This window comes from Ictidomys tridecemlineatus, chromosome 3 (assembly GCF_052094955.1).
Source record: "Ictidomys tridecemlineatus isolate mIctTri1 chromosome 3, mIctTri1.hap1, whole genome shotgun sequence".
NCBI lineage: Eukaryota > Metazoa > Chordata > Mammalia > Rodentia > Sciuridae > Ictidomys > Ictidomys tridecemlineatus.
The window spans coordinates 122,164,077-122,184,954 of NC_135479.1; positions in this window are offsets into that span (position 1 = coordinate 122,164,077).

Sequence of the window (20,878 nt, forward strand, 5' to 3'; positions counted from 1 at the left end):
TTATGCCCTATTTTGGATATATACACATGGAATATTGTCATATCTTTTGGTGAACTGATAGTAAAATTTTATTATTATGTAATGCCTCTCTCATATTCCATATTATATTTCCAGGTTAGAGGTTGACTTTTACAGATACTAGTGCACCCATTCCAGCATTATTTTAATAGATTTTTTCATGAAATAACTCCCATGTCTTAATGTTTACCCTATACATGTATTTATACTAAAGGAAACTTATAACATAAGGCATATAGTTGGATGTAACTTTTGTGTGCAATCTGAAAATATGTGCCTTTTAGTTGTCATTTTTCAGAATTTTATTTCACATAATAATTTATGCAGCTAGATTCAAATCCACAATTGTAGTAATTGCTTTTTCCTGGCCTCATCTGTTTTATTTTCTGTCTTCTTTTGGATTGAGTATTTTATTCTACTTTACCTTCACTTATAAGGATAATTATAAACTACATATTTTCTTTTCATGATTTATAAGGTTTATAACACATACCATCTTATCATTGTGTACATTCAATAATATTATACTATTTTATGTAAGTACAAGAACCTTACCATACTGTACTTCTATTCTTCTCTTCCATTATGACTATTGGAATACTTTTGCTTTAATACATAGTAAAAACCCTACAATACATTACCTTATTTATTTATATTTTTTTATTTTAAATGATCAACTATCCTGTGAATAAAAGTAGAAAAACACTTTACTTTCTGTTTTACCTATTTTTAGTGCTCCACTAATTTGTATAAATCTAGCAAAGCTACCCTGAGGAACTTCCTTTAAAACTTCTAGCACAAGATTGCTGGCAAAGAATCCTCTCTCTGTTTGTTAGTATGAAAAGTATGGAATTGGCCATACAATTTCATTTTTTTCCTCTAAATACTTTAAACATGTTGTTCATTGGCTTCTCTCTTGCTGCATTCTTCCGTTCCTTTGTGTGCAATGTTTTTTGATCCTCTGTTTATCTTCAAGATATTTTCTTTTCCTTTGGTTTCAAGTGGTTTGGCAAGAGTCTTGATGTTTGTCCTAACTCTCTGGTTTGTTTTCTTCATTTATTTCAAATGTTCTCAATCTTTTCCTCTTTAAGTATTTCCTCTAGCCCATTCCATCTCTTTTCTCCTACTGGGAATCCAATTAATCCATCCATATTAGGCCTAGTAATACTACCCCATTATTCTCGGATGCTTTCTTCTCTTCTTCCCTCCCTCTCCTCCTTTTCTTCCTCCCTCCTCCCCCTCCTTCCTTTCTTCTTCCCTCTCTCCCTCCCTCTACTGTGTTCATTCCTTTTCTTCTTCTTTTTTTTTTAATTCACTTACCTTCTACTTAGTTGATATTTTTAGTAGTATCTAGTCTGCTAATAAGCTCCACGAAGAAAATTTTCATTTTCGATAGCTTTTTCTTTCTTTTCTTTTCTTTTCTTTTTTTTTTACTAGCATATATGCTTGAACAAATAGTTTCTTCTTCTCTGTTATAAGTCCCATCAGTTCCTGCATGTGATTATCTGTGTCTGTAATTTATCTTGGATATTTGAAAGTCCCATCTGATGGCATTAGTATCTAGATCATTTGTCTGGTCCTATTGATTGCTTGAACTATTGGCAATTGGTGTTTTGGGGTCTTTTCTCCTTATCTGTGTGAGTTAGGGTTTTTGACTGAATAATTAACACTGTGTGCAAAACATCTATGGAGTCTGAGGTGAATAGCATCTAGACCTGGACAAGGACCTGTGTTGTCCTCAGTGCAGCTCCCGGCGGTGTGCTGAGTGGATTCCACAGTCAATAGTTGACCTGGGCTTAAGGTTTTCCTAGGTAGTACTGCCCAGGTTTTAGTCTTCCAATGTTTGACTTTCATTAACTCTGGCTTAACACACCTCCTGGGGAGCTGCAGGAAGGACTCTCTCAGTGTCCTGGTTCATCCTCAGGCTTTACTGTGCAGCATAGGAAGTTTCTCTCCTACCGCATGAGTTATATGTGGTAGTACTAGATTTGTCAAAGGATTGGGCGCTTTTTTTTTTTTTTTTTTTAATTTTTCAGTGTTGGGGATTCAACCCAGGGCATCTCATATGCTAGGCACGTGCTTTCCTACTGAGCTATGTCCTTAGCCCTTAGGACACTCTTTTAGTTTGTTTTGTTTTTTGGTCAGTTTTAGTCAGGATCTAGGTCTTTTTTTCTGTTTTTTTTTTTTCCTACCTCCATGCTCCATTTCCCTAAAGCACCCAAACTCTGCTTTCCATTTCTAGGTGGTCTTAGGAAATATTTCCTGCCCTGCCTCCTGTAATGATAGATCATTTTTGTTATGAGTGTAGGATACTAGGTTCAAGATAATCTCTTGCTCTTTTCCCTATATCTTAGTCCATTTGAATACCTATAGAAGAATACCATCGATTGGATGACCTTATGTTATTTCTCACAGTTCTAGAGTCTCAGAAGAACAAGATAAAGGCACAAGCAGATTCAATGTCTAGGGAGGGGCATTTTCCTTGTTTATAGATGGTTGTCTTCTTGCTGTGTCCTTATATGGCAGAGGGCGAAGGATGTCTCTGGGGTCTCTTGTAAGGGCATTGATTCCATTCACGAGGGTTCCACTCTCATGACCAACTCACCTTTTGAATATCACATCGTTATATATATGCTATCACACTAGGAATTAAGATACAGCATATGGTGTGGGGTGCAAAAATTCAAATAGAAGGACATTTTCTTCTACATCTAGTTAAGCAAGAATGGCTATTTGGCTGAGTCCTCCAGATTGAGAGGCTTTCCTACCCTTTTTCTGAGGCAGACTGGTTTTCCTCCACTCCTAAACCAGAAGCACTGCATATTTACCCATACTCTAGGAGTAAGAGTTCATGGCTCCTACCTAGCAGAGTAAAGCTTGTCTTGTAGGACCAAATGGTTCTAGGATGTAGGCACAGCTTTGAGCTGGTCACTAGTACCTGAAATGTCCCCCTGTGTAGTATGTAGTAGGATACTAGCTTGTCACCTGTCCTTTCCCAGTCTTTCTCTTTTTCCCAGTCCTTTTCTTTTTAGTTATACACACAGTAGAATCCATTTTTATATAATTGTAAAAGAATGAAATATATCTTGTTCTAATTTAGTCTCAAGTACTTATAAGCACAAAATACAGGCCTGCAAAATAGAAAATTGTGTCTGATCCTATCATCTCTTCTAAACTGGCATGCTTAGCCATCCTTTGTGTTTGAGAGTTTGTTAAACTTTAGCCAATTTCTTTTTCCCCCCTTCATGTGTTGTATGTCTCATGCTGTGTCCAAAGTGAGCCAGTTTGTGTATCTTAACTTTTTTTTTCTTTTGGATAAGATTTGTTCTTTATTGACATTTAGTGTGTTTGATTGCTTTGTGTTATGGATTGAATGTTCATGCATCCCATATTTCACATGCTGGAGTGAGCATGTCCTATTAGAAGGTAGGGCTTTGCGGGGTAATCAAGTCATGAGTGTAGAGCCTCCAAATGGTGCGAGTGTCCTTAACTGAAGATCCAGGGGAGCATACTCTTCCTCTGCTCTCCACCACGTGAACATGCAACAAAGAGAGGGCCACTTACAATCCAGAAAGGGGAGCATCTTTACCAGACTAGTCTGCCTGATCTTGGACTTCAAGTCCCCAGAACTGTGAGAAAGTTCTAACAGTCTGTGTTACTGTGTTATGGCAACCCAAATGGACCAAGATACCTTGTGACTCGGCTCTCTGATGGGCTCAAGAAAAGTAACTATTCTGTAGAGCATATGACTTTCCCGAGGTTACAGAAGGAGAGAGGTTTTGCATCTTTCAACATCATGAAGAAAAGTGACATTGAAGTACTGGGAGTTGCATAACAGGCTTCTGAAACCATGCTTTCCTTATTTTGCCCCTCCCATCAAGTTTGTAGTCCTTTCCTTTTCAGTCTTGCCAGAAGCAAGACTACTGAGGTAGAGTGACTATTAGACAGGAAGCCTGTGTGCTTTGGTCCTGGAAAGATACTGAGTTCATAATTAGTTAAGTCCATTTTGTTAAATATTTAAAGATATAAAATTTTCATTGTCTTTTGGACCACATGGTAAACAGCCAGAATATCAATCAAATGGTAAATTGTGCTGGTGCAAAAAGAGAGCAGATGGGAGAAAGTAAGAAAGATAGGTGCTGACTCAGACTCGCTTATATGAGATAGAAGAAATCTGGGAAATAAAATCATATCAGGTTTTGTCAGCTTTCTTTCTGTTATCACTTTTGTAAGTGTTTGAGGAGTGTCTCCACCACAAACTATAACAACAAGCCCAGAGAATAAGATATCTGATATCCAGCTTCACGAATGTGATGATAAATAGAAGGGACATTCAGCCCTTCTAATAACATAAATATCACCCACAAACATGGAGCCAGATATTCTCCTTGGAAAATGAACGTTCTGAGTTTTACGTGAGTTTTTAACTCCCAGCAACTAACTCTACGGGGAGGGCATTGGGCTTTCTCAGACAATGTGTTAGAAATGAGGATCCGACATCTGCCACGCCTGTTCAAATTTGGAGTGTGATTGTGGATCTTCCTGCTAGGTCATTGCCGTCTTACTCATAATTCTTAATCTTATAATGAAAAACTCAGGTAAAGACTAAGCTATATCTGAAAGAAGAAATCTTAAAAGGGAAACAGGATGCAGGAAGCCTGATAGTGCTGTGGTGAGGGAAAAAGAGGCAAGTCCTCTTCCTGTCTCTAGAACGATCTTGTGTATCAGGACTTCAGGCCACTTTTCACTTCTTGTGAGCACACTCTGTCACCATCCCATCTGTTGGACTCTGACCCTACAACCACTCCCATGTGAAATGCCAGGCCTGGGCTTATCGTACGAATTTGAACGTCTTCCCACACGTTCTGCCTGTGTTACAGCAAATTGACTTCCAAAAAGAACCATCCATCCAAGCAAACGAGAGCCGAGCAAATTCTTCTTGGCAAGTCATTTCTAATCATCAGAATGTTCCAGATAAATGATTTCTTTTCTAGGACTATTCCAAATGCAGGCCCCTATGCAGTTCTGTTTCTGTACACTGAAAGGGATCTTCTTGATCCTTTAGTGAATCCACTGCCTGAATATCTTTAAGAATGCATACAATTTACTTGGAGCTCTATTGCCATAAACTGACCTAAACAATTTGGATATACAAATATTGGGTTCCCTTGAGTAAAAAATAATAGACAGTACTGTAGATGGTGTAAGATGTTCTTACACCATCTTTCTGAGTCAATAAAGCAAGCTTTCTAAGTAACTGAGAATGAAACTTTCCTGTGAAAATAGACATTTACTAGCAAGTATAGACATAATCAAGTCCTATTTATTCTTCCAATTCCTGTATTTGTATTCTTTTTTTTTAAAAAAAAAAGAATATTACAGCTGAACCTAGCATGGAAGATTCACTCAAAGAAAATACAACAAATACAACGTAATTGCAGCTGGGTTTCTGGTTAACCTTGGGTGACCAACCATTTTGTAATCTAGTGTCTAGCCAGAGGTTTTTGCAGGAATGAAATCTAGGGGACCATTCTTCTAGGTAAACTGTAACAAACTAGCTAGGTTCACATACTGTATTCTGGCAAGTGTGAAAGGGATTTAAAGTATTTTAGCCTCTACTTGGAGAAATCACTAATCGTAATTTTAACAATGGACATTTATTTCTACTATTATTTTTCTAATCTACAAAGGGCATAATATTGACTGGCCAATAGATACCTTAAGTTCTTGTCATAGACCACTCTGGCATTTCTTCTTATTTCAAATTATTTTTAACTATCTGTTTCAGCAGGTATGTGCCAAGGAAAATTGTGACAGTAATGCATGAAACGTAAAGAGAAGGTCAATGAACATCAGTTTAGGCAAAAATAAATAAATACATAAATACATAAATAAGTCAACTTCTCAGAGTGGGTATTTCACAAGGCGTTTTAGCTAGGTTTTTCATTGCTGTGACCAAAACATCAGGCAAGAACAACATAGGGAGGAAAAGTTTATTTTGTCTCATGGTTTGAGAGGTTCAGTCCACAGTGGGTCAATCCCATAACCCTGTGCTCAAGTGAGGCCAAACATCATGGTGGAAGGGCGCAATGGAGGAAATCAGCACAGGACATGACAACCAGAAAGCAGAGAGAGCTCTTCTCAACAAGGATAAAATCCAAACTCCAAAAGCGAACTCCCAGTGACCTACTTCCTCCAGCCATACCCTACTTGCCTACCATTACCACATGGTTGATCTGGACCAGTGGATTGATTTGCCGATTAGGTTACAGCTCTCACAATTTCACCTCTGAACATTCTTGCCTTGTCTCATACATGAGCTTTTGAGGGATACTTCATATCTGAAACATAACACTAGATCATATGACAAACTTTTATATCTCACATTTTTCCTAATAAGTGAGAAAGTCATACAAGTCATAATGCATCTTTTCCTTTATATAAGGGAATATCCCATTTAAGTAGAAAATTGACGATACTTCTCTAGCCTACAGTTTTATTTAAGAGGAAGAGCATAAAATATTGACCAAATGTATAATTATTTCCTGTAAACGGTCTTAGGGAAGAACTGTTTTGATTCTTTGTTTTAAAGAAAGAAGTCATGTAAGCTCCAAGTAAAGACTTGGTCAAAAGGACCACTTTTTAAGTTTTTCCTGGCTCCCATAAAAATTCATATATAAACTATATATGAATTTTCTATATAAACTATAAAGAAAAAAATTTCTAAAAAAAATTTCCTATATAAATTATATCTGCAGGGATAGACAGAAGTTTAAAAAGAACACTCAAAAAAAAAAGATTTAATTGTGTTCATTGCACTAAACTTATATAAAACCAGGATGTGTCTCAATCTGTTTTGAAAGGATTTTTCAGCATTAAAGGTTAAAACAAAAAGAAGCTTCTAGTTAACCTTCAATTAACCATAGCTGCCTGGCACTTTCTATTAATCAAAATTTTACTTCTTCTTGCATTATTTTTATGACATTCAATTTTATTTGGCTTCTTCAATATATTTCTCAAAGGTGAAATAGCTCTATTTTATGGATGAAAATCAAATCAAAACATGGAAGCCTTACTGTGTGACCTTCATAAACTCGTCTCCCTGAGGTTCTTTCCTTATTTTAAAAATGGCAATAATGAGGTCCTCCTCACTGCGCTATGAAGGAGTGGAATGAAGTCACGCAGAGAAGCAGGGCACCGTTGAAAAGACAAAAGGTTCTGATGTCAGGTAGACATAGTTTTCACCATATATGAGCATGTAACATGGGGGTAAAGTCTTGGCATCTCTGAGCCTTCATTTCTTTATCAGTAAAATAAAAATGTAAATTCTTATTTAACAACATTGTGCTATTGAATAAAGCCATATCTGTAAAGAACTTGTCTATAAAAGGCAAAAATAAGCAAAGGCAAAGGAAGGGATTGTTTTCTTTCTTTCTTTCTTTTTTTTTTAATTGAGAAAAGACCCTGAATGCTACTTCAAGCATCAACATTTGTTCAATCTTGTCTTTTAATGTTATCTTTTGTCTCTTTTGGAAAAGTTTCTTTCTCTGATTCGTAGTCTTCTTCCTTTCCTCCACCCTCCCCAATTCTAATCAAGGGTAAAGTTAGACTTTGGTTGGATCCTGCTGCACACTATCTGGTTTTCTTAAACAAGCAGTAAAATGATTTGAGTCAGTGTGGGTGGTGCATACGTGTAATCCCAGTAACTTGGGAGGCTGAGGCAGGAGGATCACAAGTTCAAGCCCAGCCTCTGAAACTTAGCTGGACCCTGTTTCAAAATAAAAAATAAAAAGGGCTGGGGATATGGCTCAATGGTTAAGTGCCCGAGTTCAATTCCTAGTATATTTAAAAAAAAAAATGAATGATGCAAAATAAAGCCATGATTGTATTCTAAAACAGTGTTTCCTAAACAATTTTGTGTCCAATTTAGCTGGGTATCTCCTAGAAATCCCATGTGCAGGCTCTCCATCTCTAATTCTGTAGACCTGAGGCACATAACTGGGGTTTGTGTATTGTTGGGTGATATTTTTTAAGACATTGTTTTATAATTGTTGTCAAATACATATAAAACTTGTATCTTAACCATTTAACTGTACAGTTCTATAGTATTGAAAAGCCAGCCTCTACCTCAGAGCAAAGACAGTCCAAGGAAGGGGGCGTGACCCTTGTCCTTGGAAAGACCCACAGAGCACTCCTAGGCACATTCCCACCCTGCTGAGTTGTTTATCTACAAATAACAGGCGAGATCTGCTGCGCCAGATGTCCCCAACTCAGTCGGGCTAGGTGGGGACCCATAGCAACCCCCTAGCAGCCACCAATCAGCATGAGACAGGGAAATACTTGGGATGCCAGATGACCCTCCCAGTAGTTTATGGTGGCAGATAATATGTTGGGAAACCATGCAGTTCAGCACGTACTCCCCTTGTGGCCTAAACCAATCAGTTCAAAGAAATACCCCTCTTGTACTAACCAATCACTCTTACCCAACTTGTTCCCGCCAGTGAATGTGCTAATCATGTTTTAGAGTTGTTATTTGATTTTCCCACGGTGTGTGATAATTTGCTGAGAGATGCTTTGATGTATGTGAAGTCCCTGCCTTCCCCAAAGAGTGTATAAAACTGCTGCAAACCCTGGGCTTGGGGCCTCTCAGTGTCACCAGTTGGTGTGTGCAAGTGGAGGACCGAGCTAGCTCGCAATAAACACCTCTTTGCTGCTTACATCAATCTTGGTCTCTGATGGTCTTTTGGGGTCCCAAATTCAAGCATAATAGCATTAAGTAAATTCACATAGTTCTTCAGCCATCACCACCATCCATCTCTACTTTACTTCTTGTTAAACTGAAATTCTATGCATGTTGAACAACAGTCCTCCATTTCTCCCCCTTATGTCTTGGAAACCACTATCTTATTTTCTGACTATGAATTTGTCTATTCCAGGCACTGCATGCAAGTGAAATTATGCAATATTCATCTTTTTTTGTGATGTGCTCATTTCACTCAGCCTCATGTCATCAAAGTTCATGCACATTGTTAGCATGTGTAAGAATTTCCCTTTTTCAAGGCTGAATAATATTCCATTGCATGTATAGCACACATTCTGTTTATTTATTCTTCTGCAGATGGAAACTCCTCCCAGGTGATATTCTTTAAAAAAATGTACATCATTTTTATCAGGGGCTCTACTATTCTTCTCTCTCTTGTTACAGTTTGAGTACATGTGCTCAAATACAATGTGCTTCAAGCAAGCCTGCCAGCTGATTTTTTAAACTACTGATCAGACAGGTTTTTTTTTTTTTGCTTCATATTTCTGGGTCATTGAATCAATTTAATTGAGCAACTGATATTTAAATTTTAAAAATTTAAAAGATAGATTAGAAGAAAGTAGGACAGGTGAAAATTCTAACAATAAAAATGGCTTATTCAGGGCAGGAAAGCCAAGAATATATACTTATCATAATGGATATGTCAATTAACATAATGTTCTTAGTCTGAATGTGCTGTAGAAATACAGTGGTCATGATTTTACTTTGAAGATATCTAAAAATAATATTGGGATGGGTCTTGTGCACTCTGACATGGACTCCACACGTCGTCATGGAGGTCTGCGTGTTACTAATGAATCTTTTTCATAACAGTGTACCAGGAATTATGTATGCACTTGGCATCGCTTTGCTACACTAATCTTTTATAGACTCCAGAAGTAGATAAAGAATTGCTGACGGCATTAACAGAGAGGTGCGACTGCCACCAGAAATGCAGGATTCTGTTCCAGCTCAGGAAACATAGCACCCAAATCAAGACTATTTCCACCCCTTTGGCATTTTTCTCAAGCATATGTGGTTTTCAATTTATTGTGGTGACTTCTATCACTTTATTGAAAATATGCAGGATGTATTTATCCAAGATAAATATGATGTTACTTGGTATGTTTTCTGAAATAATAGCACACAATATGCACGAGAAAATGAGGCAATTATATAATAATAAAACTGTTTGTGAACTGTATTTGATTCTGCCAGACTTTTTGAAGGATATATGTTTAACAGATGTAAATGTTTATATTAGATCATATGGAATATAATTATTCATCTGCCTTAGAAAGATGTGTGGAACTCCTTCCTCAGGAGAGTTATTTTCAAAGCGCCTTAGATTTCTGTTTCAACTCCATCTCAAATAGGTCATGAGTCACCTGATACTGACACTGTCCTTTTGAGAAAGGGAACAGTACTCCCAAATAAGTGAAGTCCATGCCTGTTTTAATTAACAGAGAAGATGGTGGGAAAGAGGGACAGACACACAGATACATGAAGAGATGGTTGTTACCATACAAAAGTGATGTATAGAATCACTTTTGTCATTCAATATAGAATCTGGCTTTACACATTATATTAAATGGTGACACATTTAGACTTTAAATATGTAACCAAATTGTGTTCAAAGCTAGAACACTGACTAGTTTATAAGAACATTTTGCATTGTGTATCTTCATTGATCCTCCCGACTGTCTAAAAGGAAAGCTACAGAGGTTTTGCCAAAAAGAAACCAGATACCAGCATTAGCAGCCTTGCTGAGTCATAGACCACAGCGAGATAAGAATCAGGAATCAATTCCTGTTGAACGGCTCCAAATTCAGTCATCATCCCACTAACCCACCCTACAAAAGGCAGGCAGACCCTTCCCTATTGTTTAGTTTGGCCTTAAGATCCCTCAAATTTCAAGATAAGATACTCTTGTCCAATAAACAATTTCCTATTAAATTGTTGAGAATAACTATGAACTTCCAAACTGAAAAGAAAAAAAATACAGAGTAACACTACTTTTTAAAATATATATATATATATATTTTAAATATATATATATATTTCTTAGCTGTACATGGGCTCAGCATCTTTATTTTGTTGATTTACTTTTATGAGGTGCTGAGTATCAAACCCAGTGCCTCACACTTGGGAGGCAAGTGCTTTACTGCTGAGCCACAACCCAGCCACCAATAATGCCTTTATTCTTTTCCTATTTTGTAAATGTGCTCACAGCAGAGGTTCCCTAACCTGGATGATGCTCAGAATTTACTAAGCTTTTAGAATATATAGTTTTCTGTGCCGCACCCACCCTTCTGTATTGTCCAGGAATCTCTATTTCCTTAAAGTTGTACATCTCTATTTCCTTAAAGCTCAGCTAGGTTTAAGAACTATTGCTTCAGAAAAAATGCTTTAGGCTAGTGTTGTTGGAAAGACTATCAAAAATCAACTAAAAATCAGTACATCTTTATTTATGTACCATAGTCCACAATTCTGAAGAAACTGAAGTTTGTTTTTATTTTGTAGCCAGCAGTTTATGCAAATCAAGGAAATTTTTATGAAAAAGAAAACATAATTATAAAGACAAAATTGGTTTTAAAAAGAGAATATTTACCAAGATTAAGAAAAGTAAATACAAATTATGCATTTTAAAGAAGCTTAAAGCTACCACAAACATCATTATTAATTAACAGTCCCTCTGCTTAGCAATATCTACAATATCCTGGGAATGATTTCACATCAACTGATAAATATCTTTCACACTTTTTAAAAAAACTGAAAGAAAGCCCTTTGTGTGGCTATTCCATTGTTCATTCAATCACTATCTTATGGATGGGCATGCATGGGTATTTTCAATGACAGTGAATGATCTTGTATAGACGTATCTTCCTATTATAGAAAGTGTATTTTCAGGAAAAATTCTCAGTAGTTGGATCGCTGAGTGAAAATGTCAACACATATCCAGCTGCTTTAGGTATTGGTAAATCTCAGCCTACAAGACATGAACCAATTTCCTTTTCAACTAGCAATATGTGAGGGTGCCAGTGTCCCCACAGCCTTGCAATAGACTTTTGTTATTCTTTTAAGTTTTACCAATCTGATAGGTGAGAGACAGCATCTTCGTGTCACTTTGATTTGCATTTCTCATTTCTCCTATTTTGAGTGGCAATGTACATTCATCCATGTGTTTAAAGGTCATTTTTATGTTTTTTTTTTTGTGTGTGTGTGAATTGATAAGATATCTTTTTAAATAGAAAACTGAAATAATCTAGATTTTTCACTCAGGTGTGATAAATATGCTGTAAAATTCTACATGCTAAATTCTATCTCCATAAAATACATTTTACAGTGACTGTAAATAATGCAATTATATAATTAAAATATAAATAATGGCTTCCTGTTTCTAGCTGAAGAATGTATCTTAAATGTGTATGGTTTTAATTCTATAATTCATACAGCCAGTCCTAGGTGACAGAACAAAAATCGAGCCAATCCCACTAATAGGCACTGGCAGTTATGTAATAGAGTACTTTCTAAATAATCAGTTCTAAGTAGTGACTCATTTATTGCATTTTTCTTACATTATTTTATATGTTTGGCCATTGTAGTATGAACCTTGAATTGACTTCTATAGAATTTAGAATGCCACACTGTTGTATGCAATATTACACCAATAGAACCACAGAACAACATCATTCTGGTTTTCTATATCGGCATTTACTTGTCTGTATTTAAAACTGTCCATTGTTTGCTGTTTATTCAATGCTTCCTTTTTAGTAACCACCCTTGTATCTTCATGAATGCAAGTAATATTTTGTATTTTATGGTTTGTGTGTATATGTGTTTGTCATCAACAAATTAAATTTCAGTCAGATATTACACTGGGTAAAACTAATCTAGAAACATTGGTTGGAAACACATTATAGCAAAGTATACCATCTTTGAACTTAGAATAGAAAAGGAAATTTAGCATACTTTCGTTTTTCCACTTGAAGAAATTGTGGGGCAAACAAGATTTTCTGCAGCACACCTTCAATGGAAATATCATGGCAGGAAATTCTAATCCAGGAGAGGAAGAGGACCATAGCAAGGGAGGAAAGCAGTGGATGAGCAAATACAGGAAAATGAAATCGACCGAATTATGTTATCTACAAACTCATATGCAACAAATAATCCCCTATGACATGTAATTATAATGTACCAATTTTAAAAAGTGTTTGAAACCAGAAAAATTCTAATCAAACTGTTTTTCTAGAAAATGTTCACATTGTCCAAAGCATTTGATGTTCATTTTCTAGAATAAGTTTCTAATGAACATAGCAAAACTCCAAAGGTTTTTTTAAATCCGATTTTCTGATTTCATGAATACAGTTTGCTCTAATGGGCACACCAGATTTGCATGCATTGCTTCTGAGTTGGAAATTTGACATAAGTAATTCCTTTTTTATTCCCATTCTTTGCTCAGCCATTAAATTCTTCATTTGGTAAAGAAAATCACTGGATTCATTCATTTTGTATTTGATGTGAAGAATTTTCTTGTTCACTATTATTCTTTGGTTCTTAAATTTTACTTTTTTAAATTTATTTTTTAGTTTTAGGTGGACACAATATCTTTATTTTACATGTATGTGGTTCTAAGGATCAAACACAGTGCCTGGTGCATGCTAGGCGAGCACTCTACCACTGAGCCACAACCCCAGCCCTGGTTCTTAATTTTTAAATCAAATACTGAAAGATTTTGTAATATTTTATTTTAAACTGTCATATAGTTTATACTCACCAGAAATCTTTTAATTTTGTTTTTGTCAGTTTTTAAAAAGTCAAGTAGATAATTGTTTTCACATTTTTTTCTTTACAGATTTTTTTCTTCTTCTTGGCATCAATATATTTTCTATATCAATCATGACTATGTGCATTAATTCACATTGTCCTGAAAGATTAGAAGAAAATAGTTTCATGTACTCTATAAAATCTGAACATATATTCTTCAAAAGGTAAATTAAAACAAATGTAAAATATTGAAATTATTTTTTATATTTTCAAACCAATTAAAAATTTTTAATCTGTGTAAAAACTAAAGACAAAATATAAATCATCTTTAATATATGTTAAAATTTAATCAAAATAATTGACACCTGAATTTTAAAGTTCAATAAATTTCAAAATTTAATATTTTGAAATATTTTTGTAAAACTAAAACTATTTATATTGATTATTTATACTTCTATTTATTATATTATTCCATCCTGATTTCATACATGTAAATTTAGAATGATATAAATTGTCTAACATTGTAAAATGCTTTTGAGCCACTATGTGTGCCTACTGCAAATACCATGATGATCTAAAATTCCTGAAATGTGATTTTGAATACAAAGAGAAGCTACAGAGTGGACATTTAGTACTACTTGGAAATTACTCTTCATCATGCACCAATCTATTGCATTCACAGGCTCTGAGAGGAGGGATGAATTTGTCTGACCTTTTACCTGCGTGTTTCTGTCACTCAACTCTTCTTGGCCCTCCAAAGCAGCATCTGTCCACTGTCTGCAGCACAGCAAATATTCATGGGATTTTAGACCCAGCTATTTTTGTTTTTAGACCAAGAGGAAGAAACGTAGAGAAGCATTTCCTGGGGTCTGAAGAGCATTAGCTACATGAACAGATCTTACCTATGTTTCCGCTGTATGTTTCAGGGCTCTCTAAAGTGTGGACCTCAGATCAGGGTCTCTGTCCTCTAAATCTTATCCTGGATGATAAAGATAAAAAGAACATTAACAAAATTGTTTTGACTCCATATACTTGTCAACTCCATATGTTTACATGGAGCTCTGAATGATTAATCCCAACATTTCACTTGAAGTAGCCTTTAAGATAACAGCAGGATTGTTCTCATCAAGTCCTCTTTCTTCTCCGTATTTTATTCCTGTAGCAAATGTGTGCACATTCATTTGAATATACAGGAAGAAAAAAATTACTCTCAATAGTCTGTGTTCCTTTTTTTTTTCTTTCAGATAATTAACACAGCAGTTTGGAAACAAATATTTTGTAGTATTTTTTTGTTTTAGCTAATCTGAGATGCTTTCAGGTCCTTGATCTAAATTTTTTTTCCAATTTTTATAATTCAAGAATAAAAACATAGCAGTACTTTCTCTTTAAAAAATTCCCTGGTCCTTTAAACAGAAGCTGAACCACTGTATCCTTTGAAAGAACTCTTAAAAAGAAAAAGATAAAAAAAATTGAAACACCTCTTGGATTTAAGATATATTCAGGCCAACAACCTGAAAAGAATGTTTAAAACTAGTTAATTATTCTCCCAGGTGCTTTACCTGGTATGATCATTGGTTCAGGTTCAAAAAACCTGGTTGGGCTCCTTTCTTTTGAGCCTTTCTCTTACATCTAAGACTTTAAGCTCCTAATTAAACAGTTTCACTTTTTGGTGATATTTACAAATGAATCAGTGCTTAAGAGAATTGACTGATCTTAATTGGGTATCCAATCTCCAAGAGATGTGCCATTTCCACATTCTTAAATACTACAGACTCACTAGGAGGCTTACTCACCAATACATATAATTATTTAAAATTTCTAATAATGTTCCTAATTTGAAAAAAAAAAAAAAGGTTAAGAAGTGCTCAGCATCCAAATGTGTAGGGAACATCAGTCTTCACATTCTCAGCCTCCAGCTGACACAGCGAGGGCAGGGGGTTAAGACACAAGTGGAACATGGGCTTCATATGATTGTCATGCTCATAGTCAGATGGGACAGAGCTGGTCCTCTCAACTGAAGCAGAGAGGCAGATCATAACTATGTGTCCTTCTACCCTACAGGCCACAGACTGATCCTAAGCTGAGCTGAATCTTTGTAGAATTCCTTTTGGTCCCTAAGGCTCCAGACAAGTCCCTTTATTCTAAAAGACTGAAGGAATGATTTCACAGTACTGTGCTTGTCATTGCCTTGAGCTGTCACAAAGCTACCGGTCTATGACCTGCTGCTGACAGAGGGATCATCTTGAGCAATGCCTCTGAATCTGCTCCAACTGTTGACTTCCAAAATGTAACTAAAAGAGAAATAAAACAGGTAACCAGTATACCTCAGGTATATTAGGAGACAGTAGGAAAAACTAAAAAAGGATGCTACATTTGGGTTTAGAATATGTCAGAACAATTCCTGACTCTGCACTTAGCCATGTGATCGGAGTATATCCTTCAACCATTATGAGTCTCAGTTTCCTCATCAGTAATATATTAATAATAATAGCTGTTGAAACTGATGGATTTACATGAAAGGTGAGCATGCATGTAAGAATGCTTTATTGCTCCCAGAAACAGAATTTATAGCTTGAAAGAAATAAAGATATAAAAAAAAAGCTATATAATTTTCCATTCAATTTTTCAATATAAATACTGTAATAATAAATTTATCCCTCTTTTATATCTCTTGCTTCTAGGAGCCATATGAAAAAAGGCACACACTGGAGAAAGGACAATGAAATATGATCCATAAAATACCATGATTTGAATGTAGACATGAAATATAATTTCTGATGAGAAATTAAAATGCAGAGTCAAAGAATGAAAGTTGCAATAAAACTCTACTGGCTTAGGTATTGTTCTTATTTTCAGTTAATCCACTAGCATTCTGTTTCATAAAAAATATTTTCATTTCTAATGCTGATCAAATATTAAATAAAGATAACAAACACTCTTTGAGATCTTCAACTGTTTCATGTGCTTACAATTCCTAAATAAATGAAAGAACAAAAAACAGAAAGAATAGTCAATGAATTTTAAATGATAAGGTTAAGTGTTTTTATTTCTTTTCTGGAGTGTCTTGAGGACAGAGGTTATGTCTTATCCAATGTGATGTCCTAAGTTTTTTGTTGTAATTGATTTCATCTTTGGCAATTCCAGTGGCTTCTTGTTAATCAGATTCTAAGACCACTTCGCTTCTGTAGATTTAGTCTATATTATATATAGTTCTACTCTCTTCTCCTTTAAGATCAAATTTTTAGCTTCCATATGAAGGAAAACATGCAGAATTTATGCTGTCTCTTCCCTCGTCTCAAAACCTGCTTGTTTGACATACACGGCTCCAGCCTCTTGTATCTTGATGACAACACAAGCAGATACATGCTTGAGAGCACTGGAAGCTCAGTGCACTATCCAGTGTGGAAGGACACTGCAGGCAGACCCATGTCTGAGAAGAGTGACAAAGCTGTGGGTGATAGTCCCGGCCTGCAAAGTGTAACAGTGGCAAGTTCAGCCTTGCTTCAAGATAGTATGCCCTGAAGAAACCTCTAGGGAATGGAATGTGGAAGCCCAATGTGGCAGGGATAGCAGCATGTTTGTGGGTAATCCATCAACTGGAAGGACAGCAAAAGTTTGCTTTAAGACCTAGGTCATCAGGAACCAAGCATTTTTCATGGGCCGGACTTCAATTTATACTGTTCCAGGTTAGCTAAAAATTATTTCACTTCATGTTGAATTTAATGTTTTGTACAATTATTTCTTTCAACGTGTTCTTGACTTTCTAAATTAAAATTTGTTGCTATTTTAATTGCTTTATGTATATTAATGGTTATTCTTTCTAAATTTCACTTTTTCATTAATTTACGGTAATTGTAATTATTTCTGAGGTAGAGTATAATAGATGTTTAATGAAAACTATGATCCCCCTACTCTGCTATAGAACACCAGCACTTATTCTTTGGCTCTAACAATAGTAGATTCTGGTACCCATTATCCAATCTCCTTGTGTTCTTACTACTCCCTACCCCAACACTTCCTAGTCTCTAGTAATCGTTATTCTACTCTCTTCTTCTTTAAGACCAAATTTTTTAGCTTCCAAGTGAAGGAAAACAAGCAGAATTTACTTTTCTGTGCCTGGCTTATTTCATTTAATATAATGTTCTCCTGTTCCATACATTTTTCTGCAAATGAGTAAGTAAAATTCCATTATATATACATACAAATATGCACATATATAATGTCACATTTTCTTCATCTTTTCTTCTGTCAATGAACACCTCATTTGATTCCATATCTTTGCTATTGTGAATAATGCAGGGATAAATATGAGTATGCTAGTTACATTTCTTTTAGATATATACATACATTTGGGATAACTGGGTAATATATAATTCTATTTTTAGTTCTTTGATGAGCCTGCATACTATTCTCCATAACAGTTCTACAAATTTATATTCCTACCAGTAGTGTATAAGAGTTCCCTTTTCTCTGTATTCTCACCAGAATTTGATATTTTTTTGCTTGTTAGATAATAACCATTTTTTAAAATTTTTTTATTGATTTTATTTTTTAAAATAGACACAGTGGAATGCATTATAATTCTTATTACTCATATAGAGCACAATTTTTCATATCTTTGTATATAAAGTATGTTCATGCCAATTCATGTCTTTATACATGTACTTTATTTTTTTTTGCATTACAAATCTTATTACACATATATACCACAATTTTTCATTTCTCTGTTTGTATATAAAGTAGGTTAACACCCAATTCATGTCTTTGTACATGTACTTTGGATAATGATGTCCATCACATTCCACCATCCTTGCCAATCCCCTGCCTCCTCCCTCTTCCCTATGTAGAATTCATCTATTCCTCCCATGTTTTCCCTCCTTACCCTACTATGAGCCAGCCTTCTTATATCAGAGAAAACATTTGGCATTTGTTTTTTGGGGATTGGCTAACTTCACTTAGCATTATCTTCTCCAATGTCATCTATTTACCTGCAAATGCCATGATTTTATTCTCTTTTATTGCTGAGTAAAATTCCATTGTGTATATATACCACATTTTTTTATCCATTCATCCACTGAAGAGCATCTAGGTTGGCTCCACAGTTTAGCTATTGTGAATTGTGCTGCTATAAACATTGATGTGACTATGTCCCTGAAGTATTCTGTTTTTATGTTCTTTGGGTATGGTCTGAGGAGAGGGATAGTTGGGTCAAATGGTGGTTCCATTCCCAGATTTCCAAGGAATCTCCATACTGCTTTCCATATTGAATGCACCAATTTGCAGTCCCACTAGCAATGTGTGAGTGTACGTTTTTCCCCACATCCTCTCCAACACTTGTTGTTTGTCTTCATAATAGCTGCTATTCTATCTTAGAGTAGTATTGATTTGCATTTCTCTGATTGCTAGATATGATGAGCATTTTTTCATATGTTTGTTGATTGATTGTATACCCTCTTCTGAGAAGTGTCTATTGAGGTCCTTGGCCCATTTGTTGATCGGGTTATTTGTTTTTTCAGTGCTTAGCTTTTTGAGTTCTTTATGTACCGTAGAGATTACAGCTCTATCTGATGTGTGAGGGGTAAAGATTTGCTCCCAGGATGTAGGCTCTCTGTTCACCTCACAGATTGTTTCTTTTGCTGAGAAAAAAAACTTTTTAGTATGAATCCATGCCATTTATTGACTCTTGGTTTTAATTCTTGTGCTATAAGAGTCTTATTAAGGAAGTTGGGGCCTAATCCCACATGATGAAGATTAGGGCCTCTTCTATTAGACGCAGATTCTCTGGTTTAATTCATAGGTCCTTGATCCATTTTGAGATAAGTTATGTGCATGATGAGAGATAGGGGTTTAATTTCATTTTGTTGCATATGGATTTCCAGTTTTCCCAGCACCATTTGTTGAAGAGGCTATCTTTCTCCAGTGTATATTTTTAGTATCTTTGTCTAATATAAGATAATTGTAATTTTGTGGGTTAGTCTCTGTGTCCTCTATTCTGTACCGTTGGTCTACCAGCCTGTTTTGGTGCCAATACCATGCTTTTTTCATTACTATTGCTCTGTGGTATAGTTTAAGGTCTGGTATAGTGATGCCACCTGCTTTGCTCTTCCTGCTAAGGATTGCTTTAGCTATTCTGGGTCTCTTATTTTTCCAGATGAATTTCACAATTGCTTTCTGTTTCTATGAGGAATGCCATTGGGATTTTGATTGGAATTGCATTAAATCTGTATAGTGCTTTTGGTAGTATGGTCATTTTGATAATATTAATTCTGCCTATCCAAGAGCAAGGTAGATCTTTCCATCTTCTAAGGTCTTCTTTGATTTCTCTCTTTGAGGTTCTGTAGTTTCATTGTATATATCTTTCAAATCTTACATTAAGTTGATTCCCCAGTATCTTTTTTTTTTGAGGTTATTGTGAATGGGGTAAGTTTTCCTCATTTCCTTCTCAGAGGCTTTGTCATTAATATACAGAAATGCCTTTGATTTATGGGTGTTGATTTTATATCCTGGTACTTTACTGAATTCATTTACTAGTTCCAGAAGTTTTCTGGTGGAGCTTTTTGGGTCTTCTAGGTATAGAATCATATCATCAGCAAATAGTACTAATTTAAGTTCTTTTTTTCCTATACATATCCCTTTGATTTCTTTCATTTGTCTAATTGCTCTGGCCAGTATTTCAAGAACCATGTTGAACAGAAATGGTGAAAGAGGGCATCCCTTTCTTGTTCCAGTTTTTATAGGAAATACTTTCAATTTTTCTCTGTTTAGAATTATCTTGGCCTGAGGCTTAGTGTAGATAGGCTTTACAATGTTGAGATATGTTCCTGTTATCTCTAGTTTTTCTAGTGTTTTGAACATAAAGGGGTGCTGTATTTTGTCAAATGCTTTTTCTGTGTCTATTGAGATGATCATATGGTTCTTATCTTTAAGTCTATTGATGTGATGAATTACATTTATTGATTTCCCTATGTTGAACCAACCTTGCATCCTTGGGATGAGTCCCACTTGATCATGGTGCACAAGTTTTTTGACATGTTTTTATATTTGATTTGCCAGAATTTTATTGAGAACTGTTGCATCTATGTTCATTAATGATATTGGTCTGAAGTTTTTTTCTTTGATGTGTCTTTGGTTTTGGAATCAGGGTAATATTGACCTCATGGCATGAGTTTAGAATTGCTGCCTCTTTTTCTATTTCCTGAAATAAATTTGAGAGTATTGGTATTAGTTCTTCTTTAAAGGTCTTGTAGAACTTGGCTGTGTATCCATCCGGCCCTGGGCTTTTCTTGGTTGGTA